This window comes from Saccopteryx leptura, chromosome 7, assembly GCF_036850995.1.
Source record: "Saccopteryx leptura isolate mSacLep1 chromosome 7, mSacLep1_pri_phased_curated, whole genome shotgun sequence".
Classification (NCBI taxonomy): Eukaryota; Metazoa; Chordata; class Mammalia; order Chiroptera; family Emballonuridae; genus Saccopteryx; species Saccopteryx leptura.
This window is the reverse complement of record NC_089509.1, coordinates 44,557,950-44,571,935: the sequence shown is the minus strand read 5'-3', so window position 1 is coordinate 44,571,935 and position 13,986 is coordinate 44,557,950. Positions and strand designations below refer to the sequence as shown.

At 39.6% G+C, this 13,986-nt stretch overlaps 1 protein-coding gene across 1 annotated transcript in view; it reads left to right on the top strand.

Annotated features, from left to right (window-relative positions):
- WDSUB1 (WD repeat, sterile alpha motif and U-box domain containing 1) overlaps nt 1–13,986 on the top strand; it is an 86,746-nt gene that overhangs the window by 34,148 nt on the left and 38,612 nt on the right. The window lies entirely within an intron of this gene.

The following is a 13,986-nucleotide window of genomic DNA, read 5'->3' as shown; positions in this document are numbered from 1 at the left end:
ATGACATACCAATTTGAAATTGTTAGATTATAGAAAATAAATAAATGTTTAGGTAACTAAAGCCACCATGTAACTGTAATTTTAGGGGGCTGGTTGAGAAAGGTGAAGGGATAAGTAAAAAAGCCCTCATGAACATTTACTAGAGGGAAAGAGAGGTGGGGGAATTAGGAGTGGTGAACACACAATAAAATCTGTAGGTGATGCATTGTAGAATTGTACCCCTGAAACCTAAATAATTTTATCAACCAACATGACCCCAACAAATTCAATTAAAAATTTAATTAAAATTAAAAAGTATTTTAAAATTTGAGATATAATTACCTACAATGAAACTCACCCTTTGGTAAGTGTAAAATGCAGTGATTTTTAGTATATTTAGTAGTAATGGTTGTACCACTAATTTCAAACATTTTCATCACTTCAAAAAGAAACCCCAGACTGCAGGACCCGAATCTGCCCCAGGCACCCAGTGTCAAGCCTGTGTTCATTTTCTATTGCTGCAGTAATGGCTGCTAAGAAACTGAGGCTGTCAGTCCAGCAGCTCACAAGGAAATGAATCATGCCAACAGTCGCACAACTGAAGTTGGCATCCGATCCACCCTCATGGAGCCTTAAAATGTCCATACAAGACTCTTGAGCAGGCGAGAGGAAGATGGCAGCAGAGTAGGCAGACGCACAGACTTCCAGCTCACGCCACCAAACTGGATTACAAATTAATTTAGGAACAATCAGCATGAAAAACAACTTTGGACTAAAAGAACAGGTCTCAAATACCAAGGAGCCAAAAAGAAGCTACACTGAGCCTGGAAGGGAGTGCAGAGGCACAGTGGGGGCCTCCCTGCTTCCAGGAGTGAAGGGGAGTGAGGCTGAGAGCACAGAAGGGCTCTCATTATGAGGAGAAAGACCCTGAGAGACAGAGGCCCACAGTCTCAGAACTGGAGATCCAGCCTAGAAATCCAGAGACTGGAGGAGACAAATAGAAATCATTAAGAGGGGAGAAGAGCAAAGATCTGTAAGTAGGAAGAGGCAGGGGTGTCTTAAAGGACAGAGCAGAAAATATCACTCACAGCCACTTGCCTGGGTCCTTGGGGACAAGGAGGGCTGAGAAGACTGGCTTGTCTTCCAAAAGGAAAGTGGGGAGAGCGAGACAGACGGTGATGGGTGGAGGAATGCCTGGGGGATGACCTGAGAAGCTGACTCATCCAGTGCAGAGGAGACCATACCTGGGGGAGGGGTTGATCCCTCCACACAGCACAAGCCTAAAGTGGTTCCTGGTGACCCACCTCTAGAAAGCTCTCCAGCTCCAATCAGCGCAAAAGACACAGCTGAAAGCAGGAAGTTGGGAGGAGGGGCAATAACTCAGGTCTCCAGAGGGAGATCTGAGATACACCTCCCCCTACTGAAGCTGAGAAAGCGTCCAACTCCTGGAGAGTAGCTGGCAGAACAGCCTTCAGATTCTCAAAGGTTACACCCAACACATTCCTAGATACAGTTTCAAATAAGCCCCCTCTTAAAATCAGTAAACAAGATTACCACTGAGTTAAGAAAACTGAGAAGAAAACAAACAAATCAAGACTTCAAAGCCACTCTACTAGGTAAGGAGACCACAACTGCAATAAGCCTACAAGCCATACACAGAACAGTGGGAAGGCAAAGAAACATAAGTCTTGTGCTTCCACAAGACAAATCCTCACAAAAAGTCCTGGATGAAACAGAAGTAATCAAATTACTGGATGCAGAGTATAAAATAATGATTATTAGGATGCTTAAGGATCTCAAAGATACAATGGATGGACTTAATGAACACCTCAATAAAGAAATTATAAGCATCAAAAAGGACACGGAAATCATAAAGAAGCCAAAAAAACCCCATGTTTATTAGTAGTCACTCCTTACTCTCTTTCTCTTTAGTCCCTGGCAACCACTAATCTACTTTCTGTCTCTAAGGATTTGCCTATTGACAGTTCATACAAATGGAATCATACGATATGTGTGGTCTTTTGCATCGAGCCTCTTTTACTTAGCAGGTTTTTAGGGTTTATCCATGTTGTAGCATATGTTAATACATTTATTTTCCTGATTTAATAATATTCCATTATATAAATTTACTACATTTTGCTTGTCCATTCATCAGTTTATTGTATTTAGATTTTTAATTTTTTAGCTATTATGAATAATACTGCTAGGAACATTCATGCACAAGTTTTTGAGTGGGCATCTGTTAGTTTTCTTGGATGTGTAATTAGGAATGGAATTGGTAGGTCAAATGATGCCTCTATGCTTACATTTGAGGAACTGCCAGACTATTTTTTCACTTTGCTGAGAGTTTTGATCATAAATGGGTGCTGTTTTTATCAAATGCTTTTTCTGTATCTATTGATATTATTATGTGGTTTTCCTCCTTCCTTTTGTTTATGTGATGAATCACATTGATTGATTTGCAAATATTGTACCAGCTTTGCCTCCCCAGAATAAATCCCACTTGATTGTGATGTATGATTTTTTTCATGTACTGCTGTATCCGGTTTGCTAATATTTTGTTGAGAATTTTAGCATCTAAATTCATCAGGGATATTGGCCTGTAGTTTTCTTTCTTTGTATTGTCTTTGCCTGGTTTTGGAATCAGAATTATACTCGCCTCATAAAAGGAGCTTGGAAGTTTTCCCTCCTCTTGAAATTTTTGAAATAGCTTGAGAAGGATAGGAATTAGTTCTTTGAATGTTTGGTAGAATTCGCCTGTGAAACCATCTGGTCCCGGGCTTTTGTGTGTTGGGAGTTTTTTGATAAGTATTTTGATCTCATTTGTTGTAATCAGTCTATTTAGGTTTTCTAATTCTTCCAGATTGATTTTTGAAAGATTATATTTTTTTGAGGAATTTGTCCATTTCACCTAAGTTGTCTAGTTTTTTGGCATACAGTTCTTCATAGTATTTTCTTACAATCTTTTGTATTTCTGCTGTTTTATATGTTGCTTTTCCACCTTCATTTCTAATTTTATTTATTTGAATCCTTTCTCTTTTTTTCTTGGTGAGCCTTTCTAAGGGTTCATTGAGCTTGTTTACTTTTTCAAAGAACCAGCTCTTGGTTTCATTGATCCTCTGTATTGGTTTTTTAGTCTCTATGTCATTCATTTCTGCTCTGATTTTTATTATTTCCTTCCTTCTACTTCCTCTAGGCTTTATTTGCTGTTTTTTTTTTCTAGTTCCTTTAGTTGCAGGATTAAGTTGTTTATTTGAGCTTTTTCTAGCTTCTTAAGGTATGCTTGTAATGCTATGAACTCCCCTCTCAGGACTGCTTTTGCTGTGTCACAGATTTTGAGTTGTATGCTCATTTTCATTTGTTTCAAGGAATTTTTTTATTTCTTCCTTGATCTCATTGTTGATGAATTATTAAAAAACATTCATTATTTAATAACATGCTGTTTAGTTTCCAAGTATTTGAGTGTTTTTTCAGTTTTCCTATTGTAGTTGATTTCTAGTTTCATACCGTTGTGGTCAGAGAAGATGCTTGATATGGTTTCAATCTTCTTAAATTTGTTGAGACTTGTTTTATGCTCTAGTATGTGGTCTGTCCTAGAGAATGTACCATGCACACTTGAAAAGAATGTATATTCTGCTGCTTTAGGGTGAGAGGTTCCAAAGATATCTATTAAATCCAGTTGATCTAGTGTGTCCCTTAATTCTGCTGTTTCTTTGTTAATTTTCTTTCTTGAGGATCTATCCAGGGATGTTAATGGGGTATTGAAATCCCCTAAAATTTTAGTATTGCTGTTGATCTCGCCCTTTATGTCCATCAAAGTCTGCTTTACGTATTTGGGTGCTCCTATATTAGGTTCATAGATATTTCTAATGGTTATCTCTTCCTGTTGATTGCTCCCTTTATCATTAGGGTAGTGACCTTCTCTATCCCTTACTACAGTCTTTGTTTTAAAGTCTATTTTGTCAGATATCAGTGCTGCTACCCCAGCTTTTTTTTAAATTTCCATTTGCATGAAATATATTTTTTCATCCTTATACTTTCAGTCTATGTGTATCTTTTGTTTTGAGCTGGGTTTCTTGTTGACAGTCTATGTACAGGTCCTGTTTTTTTATCCATTCAGCTACCCTATGTCTTTTGATTGGAGCATTTAGTCCATTTACATTTAAGGTTATTATTGATATATAGTTGTTTATTGCCATTTAAAAAAAAATCTACATTCCTCTTTTACTAGATTCCTCCCCCTTTGTTCTGTCTACAGCAGTCCCCTTAACTTTTCTTGCAGCATTGGTTTGGTTGTAATGAATTCCTTGAGAGGTTTTTGTTTGTTTGTTTGTTTGTTTTGTCTGGGAAGCTTTGTATTTCTCCTGTTTTTTTTTTAAATAAAAGAAACATTGTAATCATTGTAACAATAATACACTATAATATGATAAATGCATAATAAATATATTTGTAATATTTTATATTGTAATTATGTTTACATGCCTATTAATTTTTAATAATAATTGTAAGAAAAAAGTACTCATTTAAATACAAATACGTCACATCACACCCAATGGATTGACTCTGCATTGATCGAATACAGACACTTACAGATTAGTCTTCCGATATCAAAAAGGAGGACATGTAGGAGGACACTTTTCGAGGGAGGATGGAACTTACAAAAGGACTCTCCTCCCTAAAGGAGGACTATTGGTCACCTTAATCACAACCCTGACCTAGGTTGACTTTCTTTTTATGATTACTGCAGTTTTTCTGTCATAATTTAAGGAGGGGGTGATCAACAACAGGGCTGATTTACCTGTTAAGTAGAGTGGCACAGTACCTAGGACCTATGGTACTTTTAGGTGTCCACAAATATATTATAATTTTAATTTCTTTTAAAATCAGAAGAAAAATATGAATATAATAACAATGAATATATAATACCAGATCCAGCTTTGACTGTATTCTTTTTTTTTCTTTCTTCCTTTTTTTATATAAATAAATTTTTATTTTAATGGGGTGACATCAATATATCAGGGTACATATATTCAAAGAAAACATGTCCAGGTTATCTTGTCATTCAATTCTGTTGCATACCCATCACCCAAAGTCAGATTGTCCTCCGTCACCTTCTATCTAGTTTTCTTTGTGCCCCTCCCCCACCCCTCCCCCTCTCTCTCCTTCCCTCCCCCCACCCCCCGTAACCACCACACTCTTGTCCATGTCTCTTAGTCTCGTTTTTATGCCCCACCAATGTATGGAATCCTGCAGTTCTTGTTTTTTTCTGATTTACTGATTTCACTCCGTATAATGTTATCAAGATCCCACCATTTTGTTGTAAGTGATCCGATGTCATCATTTCTTATGGCTGAATAGTATACCATGGTGTATATGTGCCACATCTTCTTTATCCAGTCTTCTTTTTTTTTTTTTTTTATAGTGATTAAAGCCTTTAAGCAAACTCTTGGCCAATACAGCAAGAATCCATAAAAGAATAGTGTCCTTAACATGTTCACCAAGTCCAAGTTGGCCCCATCACCATGCCAAATCCCTGAAAAATGCAACCCAACCCCAGTTCAGTCTGTTAGGAGCTGTCACAAGGAGAGGAGCAGGAGTCCAGGAAAAGTCCACCTCCAGGAAAAGTTCGCATGGCACTGGAAATTGTTGTCACAATTCTATACTTTGCAGCTCATGTCCAAGTCCCAATGACCGCTGCTTCTAGCTGGTAATGATTCAGGTAGACAGGAAAAGCCATCTGCCATCTGCAGCATGTGTGGAGATGGAGCTTCTGTTCTCCTCTGCCTGGAGAGATGAGACCAGGTTGCTTTTCCCTGGAGCTCTGAGACTGTGGCTTGGTAAAGAGAACCTCAGGATACACTAAGCTGGGTGGCAAAGGTAGATTCATAATAGAAGTTGGCAAAAGGTGGGAAGAGAGCTCTAAATTTAGGAGTAGGTCACAGCCTGAAATATGAGTGGGGCATTGAGGTAGGAGGAATAAAGGAAACACTGTATATTAAACAAAGCAGCAGAAAATAGGACTATCAACACCCACAACAGAGATCTTTGAGGGAAGAATAAAAAACCTGACTATTCAGGCAAGACATAGTTAAGTGGCCCTTGTGCAAATGAGATCAGTTTACCTGCTTCTTGGAAAAAATACCCTAGGCTCATCCACAGTGTCGTAGATGGGGCTGATGGCCCTGGGCACCTTCAGCCTTCAGTGGCAAACCCCAGCATTCTGGGCAAGGTTAGGTCATAGGTGGCTGGAGCAGGGCTGGAAGAGACTGAACCCTCCCTTAGAGGAGCGAGGGAGAAGCCTACCTTCCAGTGTCTCTCTTTCCTCACAGCAGAGGCATGTAAGTCTGGCAGGCTTTAGCTCAATGACCTTCCTTTCCACTATTGATGCAGGACCCAGATGGCATCCTATGAGACCCCTTTGGGGTGTTGGAGCCTTTAAGGGCGTATCCTAAAGGCTGGTAGTTCCCCTGATCTCTACTGGGCTTTTTCTGCCTCTTGGTATCTTAAAGGCCATGCTCAGAAGATCTCGCTGAGGGGTTTGAGGATCCCCATCTGCCTATATAAATCTTTTCCATATATCTGGAGCAGTCTTGGTGTGGCTTCTTCAGTGTTCCTTGGTTGAAGAGTCCTCTTAGTTTAGTCCAAAGTTGGTTTTTCCAGATGATAGTTCTTAAAATTAGTTTGTAATCCACTTTGGCTCTGGGAGGTGGATGTTGGTATGTCTGCCTACTCCAGCACCATCTTGTCTTCTCTCTCCTATTTTAAATGATAATCTTGCTGGATAAAGAAGTCTTGGTTGTAGGTTCTTGTTCTGCATTACTTTGACTATTTCTTGCCATTCCCTTCTGGCCTCAAGTGTTTCTGTTGGAAAGTTGGATGTCAACCTTATGGTGGATCCTTTGTAGATGATAGACTGTTTTTCTCTTTCAGCTTTTAGTATTTTTTCTTTATCTCTTAGCTTTGATATTTTGATTATGATGTGTTTTGGTGTGGGTCTCTTTGGGTTCTTTTTTTAATGGAGTTCTCTCTGCTTTTTGAACATGTGTGACTTTTTTCTTCATCAATTTAGGAAAGTTTTCAGCTATGATTTCTTCAATCAGGTTCTCTATTCCATGTTCTTTCTCTTCTCCTTTAGGAACTTCTATTATGTGGATATTGTTTCTCTATAAGTTGTCACAGAACTCTCTTAGAGTTTCCTCAGACTTTTTAATCTTTTTGTTGTTGTTGTTGCTGTTCTGCTTTCACGCTTTCACTTATCTTGTCTTCTAAGTCACTGATTCAATCCTCTGCTTTATCCAGGCTGCTTTTAATTCCTTCTAGTGTAGTCTTCATTCTGACATTATTTTTGTTGTTTCTGTCTGGCTCTTTTTTATGATTTTACTGTCCTTTTTGATGCTTGTTATCTCTTTATTTAGGTGTTCATTATGTCTATCCATTGTTGCTCTAAGATCTTTGATCATCTCAACAGTCATTATTTTAAACTCTGTATGCAGTAATTTGGTTATTTTTATCTCAGTCTGTTTTCTGGGAATTTCTCTTGTTGATTCATTTGGATTGCATTTCTTTGTCTTCCCATTTTGTCTGTGTATACACTCTTCCTTTGGGTGTGTTGTTTGTGTAGCTAGGTGAGTCTAGGGTTGGTATTTTCTGCTTCCAATTTTTAGTTGTGTTGTTTCTAACTATTCTTGGGTTGGCATCAGCTGTTGTTTGTAATCTGCTGTGAACTACTTATCTGCTATCACTATTCTTTTTGCTATTTGTGTCGGCGTTTTCTGTGTTTTAGCTGACTCAGGTGTGAGGAGCCCTTCCTTAAGCTACCACTCTAACAAGGGTTGTTAGGTCCTGAACTGATGCTCTTTGTATCTGGCTGCTGGATGTGCCTGCCCTGGACCTTTCTGGCCAGGGCCTGGTGCAGATCAGTGGGGGTCACTGCCTATGACTGGCTCTTATCAACCTTTTTGGAGCTACAGGCAATCCAGATCTTGTTGCTGCCTCCGCGGGCCTCAGGTGCCATTGTAAATATCAGCTGCCCTCCTAGGCTAGCTTTTATCTACTCTTGGCCTGGGGGAAGTTCCTTTAAAAGTTCAAGTTGCCCAGAGATCCACTTTCTGCTGCCTCTTATTCCTGACTACTTTTTGGTCTCAGTACTATAATTCAGTGATTAGGTACAGTATTGGATGTGGCTTGCCCCTTAGCCTCAGATATCTTTCTATCTAGACTTTTTATTTTATTTTGTTTTTTTCTTCTTTTTCAGCACTCAGAAGGGTGTGGTCTCAGGGGTCCAGTGGGTGTTGTCTCTTTGTTCCCAATGTATGGTGTGTCCACTGGCCCCTATCTGCCGCTGTCGCCACTTCGTGCATTTGGGCTTGGTCCTGCTAGTGCCAGCCCACCTCTGTGGCTGCGGTGGCTTCCATTGCCCCTTGTGGGCCCGTGTGTGCCCTCTTGGACCGCCCCCTAGATCAACTGGGCCCTAGCCTCCACCAAGGGCAGGCTCACACTGCAGGCTGGATTGCATGTGAGGTCAGACCTCCACAGTGGCCTGCAGCCGCTTTTGCTGCCGTGGTGGGCCCGCACTCGCCCGTTCAGACCGCGTCTACTGTAGCTTGGGCCTCAGCCGCTGCCAGGGGCGGGTCCATGCTGCAGGTGTGAGTGTGCATGAGCTCAGACCTCTTCAGCAGCCACCGTGGCCTCTGCCTTTATGGGTGGACCTGCACACAGCTGCTCGGACTGCTTCCGCTGTTGCATGGGCCTCAGCCGCTGCTCGGCCCTGATTGTGCGCGAGCTCAGGCAGCCTCCGCGTCATCTGGACCCCCTCTGCCTCCAAGGGTGGGCAGGATTATGCGTGAGCTTGGACCTCTGCAGTGGTAGCTGCAGCTCCTGGCTCCATTCTCGCCTCTGCGGGCAGGCCCACACGCTCCTGCTCAGTCTGCCCTGGCTCCTGCAGTTGTGCCCTACCATCGCCGGCCTGCCCCCCATGAGCACTCAGCAGCAAGGCGGGGGCGGTGTAGCTTAGACCCCAGTACCACTACCTGTGTCACTAACGTGCTGCCTGCCTCTAAGCGCCTCTTTGTTCTGACTGGAGCAGGAGAGCCTCCAGTGGGCGGGGTAATTTCTTCCCTTTGCTGGTGTTGCTGCTCTGAGGAAAAATCTTCACTTTAGATTTGGGGCATGATTCAGCCCAGGTGTTAGGGTGTCCATCCCTCAGCCCAGGGGTTAGTGTGTCTGCCCTGTGCCTCGGAGACCACACTCTCTCCTGGCAACTCCGGTCCTCCCAGTCCTCCCTGCTCCTGGACCCCTGGCAGGTGGCTGTGAGCGAGGCTTTCCGTGCGGTCCCTTCAATATGGAGCCTGAGTCTGAGTTCTGTCTCCTCTCAAACAGTATCTAAGCTCCTTTCTCAGCCAAATACAGTCCGTTTGCCTATTCCAGGCTCCAGGGCTCTAGGCTGGAACACTAGTTCTGGGGCGGAGGACCCACAGCCCACAACTCGCCGGTACTCCTCCCCACCGCAAGAATCCCTCCCAGCCGTCGCTCGTTCCCGGGAGCCGGGCAGCTCTTTCCATGTCTCTGCCTTTCCTACCAGTCTCAGTGTGGGTTCTTTGGTGGTACTTGGCTGTAGAATCCTCTTAGTTTAGTCCAAAGTTGGTCTTTAAAGATGACTGTTCTCAGAATTAAGTTGTAATCCACTTTGGTTCTGGGATGTGGGAGTTGGAGCATCCGCCTACTCCGTGGCTGGACTCTCATCTCCCAGCTTCATGCTTTTAGATGTAGATATCTAGTTGTCTTGGCCCCATTTGTTGAAAAGACTGTTCTTTCCCTTTTGAATTATTTTGGCACCTTGTTAAAAGTTAACATAAATGTGAGGATTTATTTCTGGACTCTCAATTTTATTTTATTGATTTATTTGTCTATTATACTTATACCATACTGTCTTAATTACTGTAAATTTGTAGTAAATTTTGAAATTGAAAAGTGCATGTTCTCCATCTTCGTTTTTGTTTTTTCAAGATTGGTTTTGCTACTCTGGGTCCCTTGTATTTCATATGAAATTTTATGCAGAATTTCAATTTCTGCAAAAGAGTCACCTGGTATTCTTAGGGATTATATTAAATCAATTTGAGGATTATTGTTATCTTAACATTAAGTTTTCCAATCCATAAGCACAGGATATTTTTCTGTTTATTTGAGTCTTTTTAAATTTCTTTCAACAATTATTTTGTGTAATTTTCATTACTCAAGTCATTTTTTAAGTGTGAAATTCAGTAGGTTTTAGAATACACAACTACCTAATTTAAGAACATTTTTGACCCCCCCAAAAAAGAACCCAAATCTCTTCCTAGCCTCTGGCAACCACTAATCTATTTTTTGACTCTATGGATTTGCCTGTTTTTGACATTTCTTATAAATGGAACCATATGCTATGTGGTCTTTTATATCAGGCTTCTTTTATTTAACATAATGCTTTCTGGGTTCATCCATGTTTTTGTGTCTATAAGTACTTCATTTTTTATGGCTAAGTAATATTCCGTCATATGGCTATGGCTATACTACATTTTATTTATCCACTCATCACTTGATGGACATTTGGGTTGCTTTCACTTTTTTGGCTATTAAAAATGCTGCTGTTATGAACACACACACACACACACACACACACACATATGTAATGTTTTCATTTATCTTGGGTATATAATTAGGAATAGAATAACTCTACATTTAACATTTTGAGGAACTGCCGGACCATCTTTCAAAGCAGCTATACCATTTTTCACTCTCACCAGTAATGTGTGAGCATCTCAATTTTTTTCATTTTTGTACACACCTGTTATTAGTGCCTGTCCTCTGATTATAGCCATCCTAGCATTTCATTGGCATTTTATTGTGGTTTTCGTTTGCATTTACCTAATGATGTGGAGCATCTTTCTAACTTCTTATTGGCTATTTATATATATTCCTGGGAGAAATGTCTATTTGGATCCTTTGCCCTTTTCATTTATTTATTAGTATATTTTTTATTTGAACTTATTGGGATTACATTGGTTTGCAGAACCATACAGGTTTCAAGTGAAGAACTCAGTATAACACCATCTGCACACCACATCATGCACCCTCTGCCCCAAACAAGGTCTCCTTCAGTCCCCATTTTGCCCCCTTTGCCCACCTCCACCTACCCCCACGCCCTCTTTCCCTCTGGCTATTGCCACCCTGTTGTCTGTGTCCGTGTGTTATGTATATATGTTTTCAGTTTGTCTTTTTACTGTTGAGTTGTAAGCATTATCTGTGTATTCTGTATACTAGATTCTTATCAAAAACAGTTTGTTAATGTCATGCTCTAATAAACATAATAATCAGACACTGTTATCAATATGCTATAGTAAAATATTAACCAGAAAACTTAGGAAATAGGGTATCTGTTGTGAGATGTATTGTTAATGAAGAGTCAAATAACAATGTTAATAGAAAACCACTTAAAGTATATTATTATATTTTCTTTATATAGTAAAGATAGTATGTGAAGCTATTTAAATCTCTTGGAGGCTTATGGCCTTTTAAGAACGTAGCAGAGTGCTTATTTTGTGAAAATACTTAAGAGTTAGATGGTTTTGTACCCAGGCCATACTATGAAAGTTATTTTTGTATCATTAATAATTTATTTGCTTTATATTCAATAATTTATTCTTTCTTCCTGAAAGTAGGTAATACAGTATAGTTTTTTTTTTTTAAGTTCTGGTAAATTTAACATCTTCATTAGTTGATTTCTCATTACTCTCACAATAAATCTTAAAAAAAGTTTTTTAATGTTTATTTTGATTTTAGAGAGAAAGGGAGAGAGAGAGAGAGAGAGAGAGAGAGAGATAGGAACATCAATCTTTTCCTGTATGAGCCCTGACCAGGGATTGAACTGGCAACCTCTGTGCTTCAGAACTGTGCTTTAACCAACTGAGCTATCCGGCCAAGGCAATAAATCTTAACAGTACCTTTTATGAAGGAACACTTGACAATATAAAATAATAATTTCAGATTTCAACAAACAATGTTTGAAAACACAGGAGAAGCATAGTAAAAATAATAGTAATATAATTCTATTCTGATGGCAAGATAAAGAATAAGAAATTCTTACCAGACCTGTTTAGGCGGTGATGCAGTGAATAGGGCATTGACCTTGAACACTGAGGACCAAGGTTCGAAACTCCGAGGCTGCTAGCTTGAGCGTGGGTTCCCCACCTTAAGTGTGAGGTCACCAGCTTGAGGTTGGGCTCCTTGGCCTGAGCATGAGATCATCAATATGATTCTGGGTTGTTGGCTTGAGCCCAAGGTCGCTGGCCTGAGCAAGGGGACACTGGCTCAGTTTGAGCCTCCATCAAGGCATATATGAGAAAGTGAACAACTAAAGTGCTGCAACTACGAGTTGATGCTTCTCATCTCTCTCCCTTGCTAAAAAAAAAAAAAAAGAAAAAAAATTTCCTACCAGATTCAATGAAAGGACATAGGTTTTGAAGGATGAGTCTCAGGTGTAGTTGTTAAAATAATTTTAAAATTCAGTGAAGTAAAGTTTTGGAAGTATCAGGCCCAAGCCAAAATTGAAATATAATTTAAATAAGTTCTGTGGTGGTCTAATAGCTGAATTAGGAACATCATTATTATGAATGGAGACAAAAATGTTACACATTCTCTAGTAAAGAAGGAATTTGCTTTGTGTTTGTGTTTTAAGATTTGGAAAGTTAGCATATTCAACAAATTAAACACAGAGTAAATTAGTAAATAAATAGACTGGGATGTTTATTTTTCACATCATTTTAAAGTATTTTAATGTTTTTTGAAAAATTTTAAAGAAGCAAGAGGCTAACTTTAATCTTCTACAAGTGCTACTTTAAGCTACAGTGAATTTCTTTGTCTTGAATTTTAAGAAAAGCAGACTCTTCCTCAAAATAGTAAATTGGAGTTACAGAGAATTGAAATTGGGTCTAGGAAAAAAAATGTGTTAAGAAGCAAACTGATAAGTATATGATAATGAATTACTCTTTCAGTGCATAACTCTTACTTGCATTTGCCTTTGTGCTACAACTGTTAAAGTGGTTCCTGTGTCAATATGAATAAATATGAATTCACCTAACACCATATGGAGGAAGTTGATTAATTGTGCAGTAAAGTATATTGGAGTGTTAGAGACCACAGTAGTATATCGATTATACTTGACACTTAAAAAATTATCTTTAAGGAATCAAGAAGTCCATCAAATATTTTTTCAGTGAGTGTTTCATAAATACAGTATACAACAAAGGAACTTTCTATAGACCGTAATATATCTGTTGGAATCTGGTGCTTAACCAAGAATAATGGTCATTTTACAGGATTGTGTTAATGAAAGCCAGTGTACAGTTGACAGTTTTAGGTAGGAAATAACTCCTTATATATACTACTACATTTGCATAAGGAATGTCTAGACAGAGATTATAGGTACAAAAGATCCTTGACATTGAGAGAGATGCTTTAAGACATTTCTGAGTCCACGAACTTGTGAACTGTACTATAGCATTTAATATCCCATTCAAAAGGCATAAAGCGTGAAGAGGGAAGTGCACAAAAGTCTCTCTGAGGTGTGATGCCAGGCAAGCAGGAAGTCCACTAACTAGCCACCGGACTTTCATCTCCACATTAGCCTTAGTTTATGTCTGGGCCTCAGGAACTTCGCAAAATGCTACCTGCCTTGGAATTTGGATTTGCTGTAGATGATATAATGTAGAAACCTGGAGTGACAACTGCCAAGAAACTATGATCTATCTTGTCCTTATACTTTATATTGAAATAATTATCAGTCATAGAGTCCTAATTAGGAATGAGTTTTTTTCAAAGAGTTCCCTTTACTTTTTTGCTTTTGTGTTTCCAAGAGCCCATAAAAGCACATGAGAAATTTTTTTAAATCATTTTCACTTATACTTTAGAAATTATATCAGGCCTTGCCCGCTGACTCAGTGGATGGAGTGTGGGCCTGGTGTATGGATGTTCCAG